This window comes from Lepidochelys kempii, chromosome 7 (genome assembly GCF_965140265.1).
Source record: "Lepidochelys kempii isolate rLepKem1 chromosome 7, rLepKem1.hap2, whole genome shotgun sequence".
Classification (NCBI taxonomy): Eukaryota; Metazoa; Chordata; order Testudines; family Cheloniidae; genus Lepidochelys; species Lepidochelys kempii.
In genome coordinates this window covers 79,967,929-79,983,274 of record NC_133262.1, presented here as the reverse complement: position 1 = coordinate 79,983,274, position 15,346 = coordinate 79,967,929, and the positions used below count along the sequence as shown (strand labels likewise).

Here is a 15,346-nt window from a genome sequence, read left to right as displayed (position 1 = left end):
CTTATTTGGGAAAAAAAATACTCCTGACTTTAATGGAAATTTGCCTAAGTAATGACCTCTATATTCGTCATTGTATTAATACAAATAAATCTTTAATATTCATTGATTCTATTAACTTTTTTCTACTGATTTAAGAAATTAATCAATCAGAATACAGAGATCGCTTCTTAAAACCAGTAGCATATATTAGCTGAATGTTTTTTATAACGCTATTATGTCATTTTATATTGGACAAAGGTATTCTAATGAATATATATTCTTGTTTGTTTGTTTTCCAATAAGAATTTTATTGTAACACAGAGAAAACAGAATGTTCTTGCATTTAGAAGAATGTATTTGGTCTCTTAGTGGTGAAACGTGGTTTGTGCTGACGACACAGAACTCTGTGTGGCAGAGGGAACTTGATTTTTGAATCATGGAATTGCTTGACTGTCGGTCTATGGCACTTGCTAACAGCAATGTCCTCAACCTTCATGACCTGAATAGAGTGAGCATGGGCATGATGGCGAGCACCAGCACTTGTCAAGTTCCTGTATTCCCTGTACATGTTGTGGGTTCCACTACAAGAATCATAGCGTAGCCAGATACCAGTTTTTCACCTGCAAAGGGGACTTTTCAAATACCTGCCCACAGTACACAATTTATCCAGAAGATTTCTTCATCTTCTTCAGTTGAGACACAAAGTACCAGAAATGGGACTTGGCAACAACATGATTAGGAGCAAAGATATGCATCTGGTAGAGGGATGTTGTTGGACATATAGGAGTAGGAAGCCATCACCGAACAACTTTGTATTCCCTCAGGGTGCCCGAAGCCTTATAGGCGTTTATATTTTCAGGAAAAAGGAAATAACCTTCTAGAGAATTTTGGCGGTTGGTACTTGATTCCAAGATTTGGAGTTGGTTGTCCCATACATTTTTATTCTGACCTCCCCACTGCTTTCAGTGGGGACTTCTGCTTAAAATAGATGGCAAAAGATACCCCTTTAGCCTTCTAGTTTGATTGCTTTTAAACAAAATCAAACAAATAATTTGTAATTAAACCGAATGGTTAGCTTTTTACAACAGTGCTTTAAAGTAAATCAGTTACATTTTTAGACTGATGTGTGACCCATGAGATACATGTGTAATTATTCTGTTTATAAAACAGAAAAAATTGGACAATCTATGTTGACCTGCTGAATGCATAAATCTGTTTTATATTTTCCTTATACGAAGCCTCCTTTTAAATTGACAAAATAAAATTAAGTTGCAGTTTGTACATCCCATTTCTGTGCAATTAAAAGATAAACCATACAGTGCTATATTTTTTAGTTTGCCTTGCAAGTGCACTGTGACTTGATGGGCCATCATAGATTAATTGGCTATTACAGTGATCTATGGCTTTAGTAGTTATTCATCAGTGACTTTCATTACACAAACAGGAGCGAGATAATCTGTTGCAAATGTATTTTTTCTCAACTGGTCCCTAAACATTTGAATATGCTTTTTATGTATGAAGCTTTAGGTTGAAAATATATACAGTTGTGAAATGTTTTTACCACTGAAATAACTATTAATCTACATTTTGGCATGACTGACTTACTCATAATAAATGAGACAGACTGGCAGTCTGTTATTGTCCCAGGGTGAGGGCACTGCAGAGCCATGCCTTTCAGGGAAGCACCATAACCCCCCAGCACCTGGGGGAAACCCATTTTCTGTGATATCCCTTGGGAAGGTGTACCCTGCACTCCCTTCTGTAGAGAGACAGCTGCATTGGCCAGTGTGTGGTCCTTTTGTGGAGCTGGCATTAACAGACAGGAGTTGTCATGTTCAAGTGAAAGTCCAAGAGTGCATTTGTTACTAGCCCTTCATTTGTGTCTTCCCTACCTCTGCATTAGCAACTTACAATCCAGTCCTATCTATTTAAGTTTATTTCTCATTAATGAAGGTTATTGGAGCATGGCCTATTAGTAGAATAGGTGCCCAGATGGCTACAGAATAAGCATTTTCAGATCAGTTGTGTTGCACGGCTAAAAATTATTTGTTGCACGGCTAAAAATTATTATTATGTTGGAGTGCAACAGTCAAACAATAAATGTTCATTGTGGAGTACCACTGACTGAACACAGTTCTCAAAGAGCAGATAGACACAAAAGCTATGGGATCCAACTGGCATGTACATGCGTAGATGCCAACTTTAAGAATTATGATTCCAAATGCCTTAGGCACCTGGCTCCTTGTTGTTCTCGATCCTAATAGAGCCGGCAGGTGTTGAAATGTCTCTAATATAAACTAGAGTCAGGCTGCTACAGAAATGGTTGGTTTGGTTCCTTAAGGATGTAGTTTTTACATATTAGCTTTTGATCATTACTTGCTGTTTTGGGGGGGTCCTTTTTCTTTACTGGCATACAAATTACATTTGAGAACAACATTCTTCACGAATCTCTCATGACCACTGGCTACTATGCCATTTTATTTTTAAAAGAGGTGGTCCCAAAAGCCCATGCCTGTCTTTGTCAAGAATTGATGAACTACCATAAGCACCACTGAAAGCCTGATACATGGGTCACTTGCACATCCATTTTTCTTGGTGAATTATTAAGCTATTAACCTACAGCTATCTCAGTTTTACACCATCCACTTTCACTGTGTGCAAAGGATGAATAGCTTCACTAAATTCCATTATACTAAAGAACAATGAGAATAGTGTATCTCTGACTTTAGGACAATGAAAGCAACATTGGGACGCTGATTGTTTTGTTGTGATTAGTTTGTTGTGATTAGTTACTCTCATTTTTCTAGATGACTGATTTTCCTCAGGAGGCATATACAATAGCTGAATTTCAGGACACTGTTACATTTTATTATTATTTGTATTACTGTACTGTCCAGAGCTTTCAACTCAGATGTGATCTCATTGTGCTGGGTGTTCTATATAGCAATAGCAAGAGATGAGGCAATCCCAACTCCAAAGAGTTCAGAGTCTAAATTGCTGACAAAGGGTCGGCACAAACAAGTGTTATTTTCCCCCTTTTTATAGATGGGGCATTGAGACAGATCCTGCCCCACATTGTCTGAGCGACTTGCCCAAGATCACACGGGAAGTGTGTGGCAGAACCAGGCATTGGAACCCCCATCTTGTGAATGTCTTATGCACTAGACCATTATAGATTTATGAAAATGTGGGCCAGGCCCCTCATGGTCTATTAGTATTAAACCCTACAAATAGTTCATTCTTTCAACTTTTTGAAAAGTCACTTATTTGGGTGCCTAAATATGATTTTAGGAATCTAACTATAGGCACCTAAGTTGGAAAATTTTAGCCTCTGCATTTTTATACCACTGCTATCATCAACACACCTAAGAGTATAGGGAGCTGAATAGCTCAGGAGACGACTAATGAGATATGGAGCTTTCACATTGGTTTCTGTTTCAATTCCTCCCCAGACACTGATGCCAATAACTGTTACCATCCAACAGTTGTTTCTCTTCCTTGCTGTTCAGATATCTACATTACAAAGCCACCACCACAGCTGACTCCCTTATTAGTAATCACGGCAGAAGTGAAGACGGAAGGATTGTTGTCATTCTTAGAAAACGTCAGTGGGTGCTAGCAGTTCCTACACTCTGACCACAAGGTCTGGGATTTTTCATTTTAGCTTTTCTCAATAATACACACACACACACACACACACACACACACACACAAGAAAAACACTTGGTAAAACTGATCAAGCTTCATTCCTACAGGCTGGAAATGAAGAAACAGAATGTGGTTCTGTCGTTTTTATTTTGAAATATCTGGGAAATACTCTGATACTATGCAGGGGGGAGGTCAGATGATAAAAATACAGACTTTAAGGCCAGAAGGGACCTCATGATCATCTAGTCTGACCTTCTGCACATTGCAGGCCACAGAACCTCCCCACCCACTCCTGCAATAAACCCATAACCTCTGGTTGAGTTAAAGACTTCAAGTTACAGAGAATCCATCATTTGCACTAGTTTAAATCTGCATGTCCGCCATGTTGCAGAGGATGGTGATAAAACCCTAGGGTCTCTGCCAATCTTCCTTCCTCACCCCAAATATGGTGATCAGTTAGACCCTAAACATGTGGGCAAGACCAAGCAGTGAGACAGCTGGGAAAGAATTCTCTGTAGTAACTCAGAGCCCTCCCCATCTAGTGTCCCATCACCAGCCATTGAAGATATTTGCTGCTAGCAGTCGCAGATTGGTTATGTGCCATCGTGGGCCGTCTCATCATATTATCCCCTCCGTTAACTTATTAAGCTCAGTCTTGAAGCCAGTTAGGTTTTTTGCACCCACTGCTCCCCTTGGAAGGCTGTTCCAGAACTTCACTCCTCTGATGGTTAGAAACCTTCATGTAATTTCAAGCCTAAACTTATTGATGGCTGTGTCAACATTGCCGCTTAGCTTAAATAACTCCTTCCCATCCCTGGTATTTATCCCTTTGATGTATCTGTAGAGAGCAATCATATCTCCCCTCAGACTTCTTTTGGTTAGGCCAAACAAGCTAAGTTTTTAGTCTCCTCTCATAAGGTAGGCTTTACATTCCTTTGATCATCCTAGGAGCCCTTCTCTGTACCTGTTCCTGTTTGAATTCATCTTTCTTTAAACATGGGGTCTCACCAGTGCCTTGAATAATGGTACTACCCTATCTCTGCTGGAAATACCTCACCTGATGCAGCCTAGGACTGCATTAGCCTTTTTCACGGCTGCACCACATTGGCATCTTATAGTCATACTGTGATCAACCAATACACCAGGTCTTCCTTGTTCACTGTCTCTTCCAACTGATGTGCCCCCAGTTTATAGCAAAAATTCTTGTTAGTCCCTAAATGCATGACCTTGCACTGTTAAATTTCATCCCATTTCTATTACTACAGTTTTCAAGATCATGCTTGTATCTTGATTTTCTTGTAGGATATTCTGGTCCTACTCCGTATTGGCAATATCTCCCAACTTTGTGTCATCTGCAAATTTTATTAACTCCCGCTTTTTGTGCCAAGACCATTAACAAAAATGTTAAGTAAGGTTGGTCCCAAGACTGATCCCTGAGGAGTTCCACTAGTAACCTCTCTCGAGCCTGACTGTTCACCTTTCAGTATGACACGCTGTAGTTTCCCCTTTAGCCAGTTTCTTATCCATCTTTCAATTCTCATATCAATCCCCATCTTCTCCAACTTGACTAATAATTTCCCATGTGGAACTGTATCAAATGCCTTACTGAAATCTCAAGTAGATTAGTTCTACTGCATTTCTTTGTCTAAAATATCAGTTCTCTTCTCAAAGAAGGAGATCACGTTGGTCTAGCACTATCGACCTTTTGTAAAACTATGTTGTATTTTATCCCAATTACCATTTACCTCTATGTCCTTAATGACTTTATCTTCAAATTTTCTTCCAAGACCTTGCATACAATTGAGGTCAGACTAACAGGCCTGGTAGTTTCCTGGATCACTCCCCCACCTCCTTCTTAAAAATAGGTACTATATTAAAAATTCTTGAGTCATAGGGTATGACCTCTGAGTTTACAGATTCATTAAAAATCCTTGCTATTGGGCTTGCAGTTTCATGTGCCAATTCCTTTATTATTCTTGGATGGAGATTATCCAGACCCCCCATTAGTCCCACTGAGTTGTTTGAATTTGACTTCCATCTCGGATGTGGTCATTTCTACCTCCATATCCTCATTCCCATTAGCCATCCTGCCACTACCTCTAGGTGCCTCATTACCCTTATTAAAAATTGAGGCAAAGTATTTCTTTAGGTGTTAGGCCATGTCTAGACTATCTTTAATCTACACCCCATCCTCAGTGTTAAGTGGTTCCACTTCCTTTTTGTTTGTTTTCTTTTTATTTATATGGCTATAGAACCTTTTACTACTGGTTTTCATCTCCTTTGCAAAGTCCAATTCTGCATGGCTTTTGGCAGTTCTCACTTTGTCCCTACACTTTCTGACCTCCAAGCAGTAGCGTTCCTTACTGATTCATCCCATCTTCCATTCCTTGTAGGCTTTCACCTTTCTCTTAATCACCTGTTTGAGATGCCTGCTCATCCAGGTTGGTCTGCAACCCTTCCCAACACTTTTTCCCCCCTGCTTGGGATTCAGACTTAGGATAGTTTCTGCAACTTTGACTTAACGTATTTCCAAGCTTCCTACACATTCAGATCTTGAATTCTTCAATCTAGTCCACTTCCCTAATAAATTCTCTTATGTAGGATTCATGCAAGGTTCATGCACTTGGCAACATTCAGGGCACACCCGGAGTGTTGTGTAGGAGCAGTGCACACACGGCTCCTCTCAAGGGCATGAACCTTGGAATCTCGCCCGGATGACATGAACCGTGGGTAGCCTCCCAGGACTGGGCTTAAGGCCCGAGAGCAAGGAATGCGGTAGATAGATATTGGTAAATAAGAATATTAAAACAAAGCCAGTGTATTCCTTTTATCTGTTGGAGCATGTAATGCGCAGGAGGGAGAGAAATAAAAGAGAGGGTGGAAAGCTGACAGGCAGACCAGCCCGTCGGCAGACCAGCTTGCTTGCTTGCTTAAAGCCTTGTTCTGTCTTGTATTTGAACCGCAACAACTGGAGCCCAAACGTGGGGCCCTCAGCACTCACCTCGCCTGGCAAGGGTTTCAGACGCGTCACTCATCCACTTCGCGGATCCCGGTGAGTACTTCTTCGTCGTGGTAAGTATGGGAAGTTCCCTCTCTGCTTTGCAAGTGCAACACCGCAATGAGCTACAGTATTTGCTGCGTAAGGCTCAGCATGATTGCCCCACTCGAGAACTCACTCTCCTGCTACAGGAGGTGAGTGCCCAATGCCCGTGGTACCCTGAAGCCGGAACCCTTAAGCTAGCGGACTGGGAGCGGTTGGGCCAGACATTGCACAAAGATCCTCAGGTGCCCGTGCAGGCTTTATATGCCTGGCACCTCTGCCGCGATGCAATACAGCGTGTCACTTCGGACAGGCCCTCCCTCGCGGGGCTGGTGCTCTCGCCACTCCTGTCCTCTCCTGCAGCCATCCACCCTCCTGGCGATGCAACACAGCGTGTTGCCTCAGAAAGGCCCTCTCCCGCGCCAATAGAGGGACTGCCGATCCTGCCATCCCCGACCGCTCCTGCAGCCATCCCTCCCCCTGCTTCGCCCCCAGTGCCTCAATTACTGCCGCCTCCTTTGTCTCCCCCTCTCGAGCCTGTGAGTGGTCACCGTCCCCCCGTGGGGCCCCATGCTCCGGGGCCCCCCGGGGGGTCATTTGCATCTGCTCAGGGGCTTTCGCTGGTACAACAAATGGTTCACGCAGCGAAGACTCGCCCAGATCTTACAGCAGAGGAATTAGCTGATCTGGTCTCAGTTTGTCCAGTGACCTGGCAGGATGATGGCCAGGGCAACCAGCTTGCAAACTGGGTCAGTTTGCCTTACTCAGTGATCAGAGAGGTAAAGAAAGTGATTCGCGAGTTCAGCCTCACTAGCACGTATGTATGTGGTCTCCTTGAAGGGCTAGGTACTGGGTACACCCTGGTCCCTGAAGATTGGAAGGCGCTGTTGCACATGATGCTGACGCCCAGTCAGTATGTTATTTGGCTTAGTGACTATTGGCAGCTGGCGGAACGCCAAGCCCAGGTATATATAGCGCAAGGTGTCACTTATGAGCAATTAGCAGGGGAGGGTCCATTTGCTACTGTTCAGATGCCGTCTCAACTTCAGCAGGCTGTCTTCTCCATTATTTCTGCCTGCGCCCAGCATGCTTTCCAGAAGGTCCCGGATTCAGGCAAGCCTACCCAAAGCTTTGCCAGTATCCGTCAGGGTGCATCAGAGTCCTTTATGGATTTTACCAACAGATTGCAGGAGGCTATCCTCCGACAGGTGGATAACCCTGCAGCAGCTCAGGAGATTCTGTTAAAAATGGCGGTTGAAAATGCGAACGAGGATTGCCGCCGTGCTCTCCAGGCGGCACAAGCTGCTGGCATTCTAGAGCTGTCGGTCATGCTGAGGGTGTGCCAAAACATTGGCACACAAGCACATAAAGCTGGAGTCTGGCTGCCGCCCTGCGGAAAAGCAGGAAGGAGGGGAAGCGTTGTTACCGCTGTGGTAAGGAGGGTCACTTTCAGCGGGAGTGCCGCTCATCGACGGCGCCCGCCCGCCCCTCAAAGAAGTGCCCCAAGTGTCGGAAGGGCTATCACTGGGCTAATCAGTGTCGTAGCAGGTCGGGAAACCACATGACGGGTCCCCCCGAACCCAGGGCCAAACGGGGGTGTTCCCCACTCAGTCAACTGTTCCTCTGCCTTAAAATCCATAGACTCCATGAGGGCGATGACTGCCGGAAGTGCAGGGCTTGATTTGATTATGCAGGAGGACGCTGATTTTCAGTTGCCTGGGGAGGTTTGCACCATACCTACACAGGTGACGGGACCTCTCCCTGCCAGATTTGTGGGTCTGGTTCTCCCTTGCTCACACGCTGGGAAACAGGGTTTTTTTGTCATCCCAGGGGTCATTGACGCCAATTACACCGGCATTAGTAAGGTTCAGGTGTGGACCCATCTTCCAGTCGCTCCCGCGTGGACGGTCAATTGCACAATTGATTTTAGTCCCCTATCAGGTGCCAGCCGCAGAGGATCGAGCCCGGGGCGGAGGCAGCTTTGGATTGACGCTGTCTCAGTCGCCGCCTCACGACACGTCCTCTCAATTTGTTGCTCTAACAATGTCGCTCCACCCCTCGAAACCTCAGTTAACAATTCTTTTAAATAATTTTCCTTTTACAGGGCTGGTGGACACTGGAGCTGACGTTACGGTGATTCGTGATCAGGACTGGCCGGTCCGTTGGCCAACAGTTCCTTCTAAAGACTTGTGGGGGATCTGGGGTAGCAAACCCGGGCGCCAAAGTTTGTCTTGGGTCACGGTCTCTAAACCAGGAGGCCATGCCCTTGCTACAATCCGCCCTTTTGTGCTCCCTGTCCACCTCAATATTTGGGGCCGTGACTTTCTTGTAAAGCTAGACACCATCCTCGATATTAATATATAATGGCCCAAAACCCTTCCCCACCCACCTTGCCCTCCGCATTACGATTGGTATGGCAATCCTTAGAGCCCATATGGATTGACCAGTGGCCCCTCCCCCTAGAAAAGCTGAAATCACATCATTCAATTGTACAACAATATTTGCATGCACAGCACTTGGAGAGCTTTACTAGTCCTTGGAACTAGCTGCTGTTATTTTGGCCTTTCAATTTTTTGCTGATTGTCCTTTTAATTTGATTGTGGACACTCATTATGGTTATCAGGTAATTGATCATTTACCCCTTGCCCTCATTACCCCTCAGGTCGATGCGGACCTTCTTCGCCTGTTTTTGTCCTTACAGTATCTCCTCACCACTCGTAATTTCCCTTATTTTGTTGCTCATATTTGCAGTCATACCCCTCTGCCTGGGATACTCACTGAGGGCAATGCGCACGCTGATCACGCATTATGTGGTCAGGTAAATTCCCATTTTTCTGACCCCATCGAAAGCCATTCCTTTTTTCATCAGTCTGCCTCTGTTTTGGCCCGACAGTTTCACATTCCTGCTGATCATGCACGTTCTATTGTTCTTTCCTGCCCCCACTGTGCCGCGGCTGCCCCTACCTTTTTTTATGCCGTTAACCCCAGAGGTACCACAGCGAATCAGCTGTGGCAAATGGATGTCACTCACGTGCCACAATTCCGCCCCTATTCGTTTTTACATGTTTCCATTGATACCTATTCGGGATTCCTCTGGGCGACCCCACAGCGTGGGGAAGCCACTCCCAAAGTTATTCACCATTTGCTAGCCTGTTTTGCCGTTATGGGTCGCCCGAGCCAGATAAAAATGGATAATGCCCCAACCTATTGCTCCACAACCCTCTCCACCTTTTGTGCCCAATGGGACGTCCGTCTCAAACATGGGATCCCTTATAATTCCACAGGCCAAGCCATTGTTGAACATGCAAATCGCACGCTAAAAACCTTGCTTGACAAACAATTAAAACAAGGGGAGCTGCGTCTCCGAACCTTAGGAGACATTCAGCAACAATTGCATGTCCTTTTGTTTACTTTAAATAATTTAACACTGAATACAGATCAGCAGACCCCCGCGGATTGGCATTTTCACAAATCCGAGGTACTGGAAAGACCGCGTGTCTATTACTGTCAGCTGCCCGATCCGCAATGGTTGGGCCCAGTACCTTTAATTACTTGGGGTCGGGGATATGCTGCTGTGTCTCTCCCTGCAGGACCGTTGTGGGTTCCGGCCCGGTGTGTGCGACCGGCACTGAAACAGCATGGCATGGCACCAGGGGCTGTTGAACCCCATACCGGAGTTTCAGCTGACCTTGGAGGAGAACGCGGTGCTTCCCGGGTCAACAATGGCGAGACGGAGACGGAGGAGACGTAGCGTCCCAAGCCAGCCCGTGACATGGGGAGCAGTGAAAGCATTGGTCGCCGCGGCTCAACGAAGACTGGCAGCAAACCAACAGCCAGAGACTCCTGAGACTCTGTTTGTGGCCATTCTTGCCCAAATCACTGCTAATTCTGTATTGATTGTGTGCCTTGTGTGCCTGCTATTTCCTGTAGGGGTTGACTCGGGAGCGCCTCCTCCGTTACGGGCCCGAATGACATATAACCTATGGAAAAGATTGGCTTCAATAGCAAATGTTACCCACTTTTGTTTATTTGATTTTGTAGCAGCTGAAGAATTGTTAGGTACGTGCCTTATTCCAGTATGTCATCACCCTGAGGAAATAGGGAATGAGATGATGCTCGCTGCTTATGCGAACCTCTCTTCCCAGTACTCTAGCATGGCTAATTGGGGCCTGGCCAATTACACTTTACCTTCTTGGGCTTATTTCTTGCTGTTGCTGTGTGCAATGTATTTCCTTTTTGTTAAGGCTCTGTCGAGAACCGCCCTGGCAGGCTCCACGAGTTATGACCTTGTCTGTCCGGGAGTTAATTGGCTTGCAAAAGCAAATTGATGGCTACCATGAGATGGCCGAGCACAAATAAACAAAAAAGGAGGGGATGTAGGATTCATGCAAGGTTCATGCACTTGGCAACATTCGGGGCACACCCGGAGTGTTGTGTAGGAGCAGTGCACACATGGCTCCTCTCAAGGGCATGAACCTTGGAATCTCGCCCAGATGACATGAACCGTGGGAAGCCTCCCAGGACTGGGCTTAAGGCCCAAGAGCAAGGAATGGAGTAGATAGATATTGGTAAATAAGAATATTAAACAAAGCCAGTGTATTCCTTTTATCTGTTGGAGTATGTAATGCGCAGGAGGAGGGAGAGAAATAAAAGAGAGGGTGGAAAGCTGACAGGCAGACCAGCCCGTCAGCAGACCAGCTTGCTTGCTTGCTTAAAGCCTTGTTCTGTCTTGTATTTGAACTGCAACACTCTTAATTATTTAATGTTAGCCCTTTTGAAATCAAGACCATACTTGCTGATCTATTTTTGTTTATCCTTCCATTTAGTTTAAACTGAATTAGCTCTCCCCAGGTCTCTTCCAGGGTCAGCAAAACTTTTTATCCCACTTGGAAAAAGATTATCTCCTACAACCAGTTCTTCTATGAGGTCCTCACTACTCACGAATACCAAATGTAAAATGGCATCGCCTCTTGTTGGCCTGGAGACTATTTGGTAAAGAAATCTGTCAGCTATTACATCCAGGAAAATCTTGGCTCTACAATTATTAGTAGCACTTGTCCTCCAATCTATATCTGGGAAGTTAAAGTCTCCCATAATCACACAATTTCCAGGAGCATTTATTTAATTTAAAACATTAAAAAGGTCTCTTTCCAGATCCAGATAAGATCCTCTCAGCATATAGAATAAGTACTGGATATCAAGACCTTTGATGTTAGCACATTAAAATATTTCTTACTGAAACAAAAGAAGCTTAAAGAAGGGGACAGAAACACCAATATTTGAACTTTTAGGCCTACTCTGTCTGTTACGGAGATAACAACTGACAAAGAAGGCCTAACGGCTGAAACACTGGTATGCCTCTACCTCTTTGCAATTGTCTTTTGTTTCTGAGTGTAGGACATTTAACTATTCTAACTGTTGAATGGCGGCATAGTGCATCTTGTAAAGATTGACACCACAGCTGGTGGGGAGAAAAATATCCAAGGGAGCTTTGTCTCAGTACAGACACATCAGCTTTTAACGCTCATGAATTCCCAAACTGGTCTGTATGATTTGGTCGATGTACAGCAGAAAACCAGTATGTTGTAAATGCATTTTTTTAATGTCATATTCCCACTAAGATATTTGGGTGACTGATAAACACTTTGTGAATGTATCATGGACTGGTATCTTTCCACTCATGATTTTCTTCAAATATTCCAGAATATCAAATAGGTTTGCAAACTATGAGATTGATTCAAACCTCCAAGAAAAGTAAACCAAATTTTGTATTCAGTGGTATCATTCAACCAACTCTCACTAAAATCCGGTGGAAAGATGAGTAGCATTCTGATTGTTTGAACAGAAGTTGATAAACTACATCACTGACACCAAGTTTAAGTGCCCTGGCACATCTTCTACCATCTGTAAGCAAGATTCTATTATTCCTAACACAGGAAGTTAGTATATATAGGGAGCAGCAGAATGTGAGCAGACATTCACCCTGAGATGAAGGGCATGCAGCGTACTGCTGCAACCTTCCACAAGAGAAGGCCAACTTTCAACTCTGGCTCCACCAAGTCAGCACTAGAGCTGGTTATTTGTGTGTGTTTAGCTTTGTTTTGTTACATTTTTTCAATGAAATTTTTTAAAAAACAAATGCTTGGTTCATTTTGAAAATTTTCTTAAGGGTTTATTTATTTATTTGTTTATTATTTTCACCTATTCTCTCCTGTTACTTCCCCCCCACACACACCTTTATTTACAATGGAAAAAAGTGCAAGTGGAAAGTGAAAAAACAAAAGATAAATCTTAAAGATAAAATGAAAATTTGTATTTTGATTTTTTGTCAAACCCATCAGAACATTCTTGAAAAAACTGTAATTAAAATATTTTCATTTTTCTTGAAATCTTTTGCCAAAATAAAAAATTAATTTTTGGCCGTCCATATCAACACATTTCCTGCTGATAGGCCTGCTCCTTTCTGGTCAGCCCAAACACGTTTGGGGACACCTCATACAATTCTGGACCCAAAGCATTTGGGGGACTGAGGGTCACGTGAATGACAGCTCACAGTCCAGGTACACCAATACCTGGGGCCCACCACCGTTTTTTCTCATGGTGGATACCAGGCAGGGAATCTGGCCAAAGGTTGCTGGATAAGAGACCAAGGGTGAGACCATACCCTCCACTCCAGTCTCTTTACACTAGGGAAAAGCCCCAGATCTAGCCAGGGGAGGATTCACCCAGTGCAGGAATTGAGGAAAACAGGCATAGATTGCCTTCTGAGGACATCCCCTGCTAGCTCTAGAGTCAGCGGTGTAACAGCTGTGGGAAGGAAGGGTATGTCAGGGTGGGGCTGCAGCATGCAGAGCTACAGAGATTTCAGGCAGTACTGCAGCCCATCATGCTAACTGGGGAGGCTGCCATAACTTAGGGATCACCTACATGAGGAAATTTACTGTCACTATTATACTGCTATAACCGACAAATTAAACTGGAAAAAGACAAGCCCTTAGACACAGTATTTGAACTGTTTTCCAAGGGATCCGAGAACAACCCAGGATCACACAGGCACAAAGATGGCTGCAAGTTCTGTGCATCTTTGAGAGGCACAGCATAGAACTTCACCCCCCCCAGTACTTCCACCATTATCTAATCATTGCTGCTCGTAATCTGAAAAATTGCTTTTGATCTGCATCCACAGAGATTATTAGCTTCAAAAGATTTTGTGAGCATACAGTGAAAACAAGCTGTTGCTTCCCAAGCAGAAAATTCTTTTTCATGATCACTGTCTCATATTTACAGTAATTAGTCATAGAATCATAGACTATCAGGGTTGGAAGGGACCTTGGGAGGTCATCTAGTCCAACCCCTGCTCAAAGCATGGTCAATCCCCAATTTTTGCCCTAGATCCCTAAATGGCCCCCTCAAGGATTGAACTCACAACCCTGGGTTTAGCAGGCCAGTGCTCAAACCACTGAGCTATCCCTCATCAGAGTCTTGCCTGAATTAGTAAAGATCTTTTATTTCCAATACTCATGCAAGACACACACACACACACACAGAGAGAGAGAGAGAGAGAATTCTTCCTGCTACATGAATGAATATATTCATCAGAAAATAGTCATTCAATACCTGAAATACAGGTGATGCTGTGGAGGCTTCTGTTTGGGTTTTTTTCTGCCCATTGGGCCATAATAGAATACTTCCCAGTTACCACCTAAAACAGTCCTGAAACAAAAGTGGTAATGTAACTTCTCACTAATCCACCTGTTAATAAATATGCCTTGAGGAAACTGAAGGAAAATCAATGGCAGTATACTCTGAAATGCTGAGCTTCCCTGTTTTCCAATAAACTGAGTTCTCAACCTCCTGTGGGATTCAGGTCCCAAGACTTAACCAATATTCCTTATTAAATAAAGGAATTCCCTGGTCAGGAATTCTGGTCAGGAATGATCTGTCATAATGATTGTCCAGTGGAAAATGCAGTTCCCACAAGATCAAATTTTTTTCTGGGAAAACTTCAATTTTGCAGAAAAAACTCCAGTTTTCATTTGGAGAAATTGACATGACATATTTTGTTTCGGGGAGGTTTAACCTGAATCATTATGTTTTGTTTTATTGAATTGACCCAAGATATTTAATTTTGAATCAGTTGAAAAAATTAAACTTTCATTTCCCTAATGCTTCACCTTATCAAAGTAGAAGTTTGGGATCCCATTGTTGACCCAGGCTTCACGGGAGTTCACATATCTCACAATGCAGTGAATACCCTGCTGACCAAATGCTCCCATAATGCAAGAGAAATGCACTTTAATGTTGATCTGACTCATTAAGAAGCCTTTTGAGTGAATTCAACAAAATAAAACATTTTGATTTCAGGAATGTCATTTTTTTTTTCATTTCAGTGGAAAGTATCAAGACAAAATGTTTTGACATTTCCTAATCAAAATTTTTGGGAATTTACATTCTACAAAAAGTTTCAAAATTTCAACTATTCATCCTATTTCAGGATGAAAAGAAATTTTTCAAATGTCACGCAGCTCTACTATTAACATGAACAACTTTATTTATCTACTCTCATTTGACAACCACAGCAGATAGCCACCTAAGAAAACATAATACTGGCATGGCACCTTTCACTTATTTGAAGGTAAGCCCATCATGGGGTGTATTATTTTATTTCCTAATTTTTTT

The 15,346-nt window shown here is 43.5% G+C and overlaps 1 pseudogene; it reads right to left on the bottom strand.

Moving 5' to 3' along the window:
* Positions 1 to 278: 278 nt before the first annotated feature.
* LOC140915194 (large ribosomal subunit protein eL20 pseudogene) lies at positions 279 to 5,423 on the bottom strand (annotated as a pseudogene).
* Between the last annotated feature and the right edge of the window lie 9,923 nt (positions 5,424 to 15,346).